Raw genomic sequence first — 4,787 nt, 5'->3', positions numbered from 1 at the left:
AAACACATGCTCTGTGGCTTTTTAATTTTTTCTTTTATTGTGTATAGAAAAAAAAATTAAGTTGCCTGGAGTTGCCTGATTTTTTAAGCACATGAAAGGGACAAAACCAAACAGGGTATTGTATCAGCCCCTTGAACCTGTCCGAGGTCTCCCTCGTTTTCCTATTTTCTGCCTCATTATGTGCAGTCACAAGCCACAGAACATCACCTGGCCTACAACGTCCCATTAGCAGAAATTTCACTTCCTTTTCTGTGCGTTTCTGGTTTTCACACTCCTGCAGCCCTTTGGCCCCCAGCTCTCCCTCCCCCTTCCCTCACGAGCTTTCATCTGATCTGCACAGGGGCTGTGTCCAGCTGTTGAAGCTCCCCTCTCTGACCCCTTCCCCCCCACCCCTGCCTGTGCGCCCTCTCCACCCGCACCCTAGAATGGACCCTCAGCCGTTTCTATATTCCAAGGTGCTCCCACCCTTGCTCCCAGGCCTTATAACTGGAGAGAAGGATACATTTCTCCCAATCCAGCCAGTCAAACATTCTGAACTTAAGCCTGAGAGATGGGCCCTGAGATCGGCGAGGTAGAAAGCTTTAGAAAGAAGGAAGGAAGAGCAGAACCGGGAGCCTCTGAGGTGGCAAAGAAGCTGATTCTTATAGAGATCTCAGTTCTAAGAGCCATGCAGGCCCATTTCCTGTCCTTGCCCTTTTCTGCTTAAGCTGGAGGTTCCTCTGTCTTGTACCCCTAACCGTAGCTGCTCACCTTTCTCTTGTCTGACTTTTAATTTGGTGGGAAGGTTTAGCCCCATCTGAACTGCAGCTTTATTCTGACTCCAGATTTGTCATCTCAGGGGGAAATGTGATCTTATCTAATCTGTACTCTGAATTATGCCCCCCCCCAATATTTTTAAGTTTTATTTTCAAGTACAGTTTACATTCAATGTTGTGTTGTGTTAGTTTCCACATCGTGGTTTCATAGTTACATACTTTACAAAGCGGTCCCCCTGATACTTCCATCTCCTGGCACGACACAGTCGTCATAACTTGATTGATGATTCTCCCCACACTATACTCTACATCCCTGTGACTATTTTGTAATTGCCAACTTGTACTTATTAACCCCTCACCTTTTTCACCCAGTCTCCCGTCAGTCTAGCAACTACCAGTCTGTTCTCTGTGTCTATGAGTGTGTTCCCATTTTCTTTGTTCATTTATTTTGGTTTTTAGAGTTCACATATAGGAGAAGCCATATGGTATTTGTCTTCCTCTGGCTGACTTATTTCACTAATACCCTCTAGGTCCATCCGTGCTGTCGTAAATGGTAAGAGACTGATAGGGGACTCAAGAGTTGGAAAATTTTAGTTTAAGGTAAAAAGTTATAAGCCTAGTAAGTAAAGTATATGTTAAAGCTTTTGTTTCAGAAACTACAGATAAGGCCCATCCCGGCTCCTGGGAAAACAGCTGACCTCCTGGGGTGCTGCTGAAGATTACCCCCTGGGGGCAAGTAGAGGCATCCGGGCCTTTGTGTTCCAGGGAGAGACAGATGACCACCCATCCCTGGGAACAGCTAACTGCCCAGGACGGGAACGTTACAGTTTCTTCTACCTAATCCTCCCTGACCTTCAAAACCCCTCACCACACCTTGTTTATTGCCTGCTATAAAAGCTTTGGCCTGGAAAGAAAAGACAAGATGGTCTGTTAGGGTATGAACCTGCCATCTTCTCAGGTCGCCGGCCATCTGAATAAAGCGCCATAAAGATTCAGTCGCTGTCATTGCTTATTGGGTTTGGTAGTGACAGGCAGCCTGAACGCCAGTGTCTTTTCCGGTTTCAAGATGATAACTCATTGTGGTTTTAATTTGCATTTTTCTGATGATTAGTGACATTGAGCGTTTTTGCATGTCTAGTGGCCATCTGTATGTCCTCTGTGGAGAAGGGTCTATTGAGGGTCTCTGCCCATTTTTTAATTAGCTTGTTTAGTTTTGGTTTTTGTTTTGCTTTTATTTTGGTGTTGAGTTACATGAGTTCTTCACAAATTTGTATATCAACCCCTTATCAGATGTATCATTGGTGAATATCTTCTTCCATTCAATAGGCTGTCTTTTCATCTTGTTGATGGTTTCCTTCACTGTGCAAAACCTTTTTAGTTTGACGTAGTCCCATTTGTTATGTTTTCTTTTATTTCCTTTGCCTGGGTAGATATATCAGAAAAAAAAATATTGCTATGAACAATGTCTGAGATTTTACTGCCCATGTTTTCTTCTAGGAGTTTTATGGTTTCAAGTCTTATATTTAAGTCTTTATTCTACTTGGAGTTTATTCTTGTGTGTGGTATAAGAAGGTGGTCTAGCTTCATTTTTTTTTGCATGTATCTATCCAATTTTCCCAATACCTTCTATTGAAGAGACTACTTTTACCCCATTGTTATGTTCTTGTCTTTTTCTGTCAAATATTAATTGGTCACATATGTGTGGGGTTTATTTCTGGGCGCTCTATTCTGTTCCGAAGATCTACGCGACTGTTTTTACGGCAGTACCATGCTGTTCTGCTTACTGTGGATTTGTGGTAGAGTTTGACATCAGGTAATGGGATACCTGTAAATTTGTCCTTTCTCAAGATTGCTGTGGCTACTCAGGTATTTTGTGGTTCCATACACATTTTTGTATTATTTGTACTGGTTCTGTGATATATACCATTGGTATTTTAATAGGAGTTGCATTGAATCTATAGATTGCTTTGGGTAGCATGGCATGTCCCCCCCCCCCCCAAATTTGTGTATTGAAGACCTAATCCCCAGTTTCACAGAATGTGACTGTACTTGAAGTGAGAACTTTAAAGACTTAATGAAGTTAAAGTTGGGTCATTAGCATGGACCCTAATACAATATGACTGGTGTCCTTTTAAGAAGAGATCAGAACACAGAATCACACGGCGGGAAAACCAGGGGAGGACACAGGGAGAGACAACCATCTACAAGCCAAGGAGAGAGGCTTGGAAGGAACCAACCCTGCTGATACTTTGATCTTGGACTTCCAGCATCTAGAACTGGAAAATTAAACTTCTGTTTTTGAAGCTCCCTGACTGTGGCATTTGGCTATGGAAGCCCCAGCTGACTGAATGCTACAGATACCCACTCTGCTTGCCGAGGGCTTGCTCACACCATTTCTCAAGAGGCCAGTGTCTACCTCTTCAAGGGACTCCCTTGCACTTCAACATACATAGGAAACATCACTTGCTATTCCTCCTCCACTGGAGACCCAGCCGAGTGCGCACCAACAGCTTCGCCAGGATGACGCCCTTTGTCACATGGACCTGATACTGCTGAGCACAACTGATATTGTCTCAGGGACAGCCTCCGTCCTCTCAGATGCAGAGTCACCTCGCCTACTGGTCCAGCTGCCATTTACAAACTCCTTCACCTGGCATGATGTTAGTATCTCGGTCCCCAGCTCTCTGATCCCGCCATTTCCTTGTTCCTCTTTGCAGCAAAATTCCAACGAGTTCATTAAATTCTCTCTCTTTAATTCCTCTCCTTCTATTCTCTCTCCTTTTATTTGGGTGTTGTACTTTCAGTTGTATGTTACTGTATTGAACTTTTAAGTAACTTTAGAAAGCCCAGAGCCCAGTGCTTGGTCAACTGTGTGTTCCATCCTGTTTGCTTCCTTGGTGCTCTTAGCCACCTTTAGGCTTTATACACCCTCTCTGTGCCCAGGCCTCTCACGTGTCTACCTCTAGCTCTCCCCTGTCTCCCAAACTCCAAGTACATCCCTCCAAGTGCTACTTGTATTCTTCTCTTTGGAGTCCATAAGACCTCTCAACCTCAGCACATCCAACAACAAGCTCCTGGTAATCACCCAAGAACCAGCCCTACCTACCACCTTCCCTTCTGAGCTGAGCGCAGCTCCTGTATTTCAGAGGCTCAGGGCAAAACACTGTCCTCTGTCCACCTGGTCCTCTGTCCTGGTGCCTTAGCTCCTTTCTCTCTCACACTCCCCACTTCCCACCTCTCAGGAAATCTCATTGGTTCTACCTTCACAACATCCTGCGGCTGGCCCTTCTCACCTCCTCCACGGCCACCATCCCGTCTCAGCCTCTTCCTGAAGGTTCTTCTAGCTTCTGCCCCTGCCTGTACAATGAAATGTCAGCATAGCAGCCAGTGGAAGTCACTCATGTCACTCTTCTGCCCAAATACCCCCACCCCCACCCCAGGTGTTCTTTGTTACCCTCAGGGTAGAATCCAAAGTGGTTTCGGTAGCCCACAGGGTCTACATTTCCCAACTCACCTCAACCTTTGACTTATCTCTGACCTCTTTCCCCTCACCCTCGTTTGGAGCCAGCCACACCGGCTGCCTCCAGTTCACCCTGCAGCGGGGCATGTTCCTGCCATGAGGCCTGGGCCCCGGCCGTCCCAGCCCCTGCTTGGAATGCCCTTCTGCCAGCTTAGGTAATTCTCTCACCGCAACCAATTCTCTGGGCTCCAACCTCCCCTTCTCCCCAAGGCTGCCTGACCGCCCCTTGAATGCTGTGGGCTGACCGCCCTTCTGTGCTCTCCTCCCTTTGCCGCCCCTCCCCTGCTCTGCTTGTCCTCTGTCAGGTGTACTTTCTACTCCTGATGTCCTGTTAACTTACTTATTCTGTGTAATCTTACCATCAGGCCCCTCCCTTCCTCAGCTCCTTGCTGTGCTGGAATATAAACCCCAGAGGGCAGGGGCCTGAGTCTGCCCAGTTCCCGGATGTACCCCAAGTTCCTAGAACCGTGCCCAGCACAAAGCGAGCACCTAACACATTTTGGTTGGATGAA

The sequence above is a fragment of the Desmodus rotundus genome, chromosome 10, assembly GCF_022682495.2.
Source record: "Desmodus rotundus isolate HL8 chromosome 10, HLdesRot8A.1, whole genome shotgun sequence".
Lineage (NCBI taxonomy): Eukaryota > Metazoa > Chordata > Mammalia > Chiroptera > Phyllostomidae > Desmodus > Desmodus rotundus.
This window is presented reverse-complemented; position numbering follows the sequence as displayed.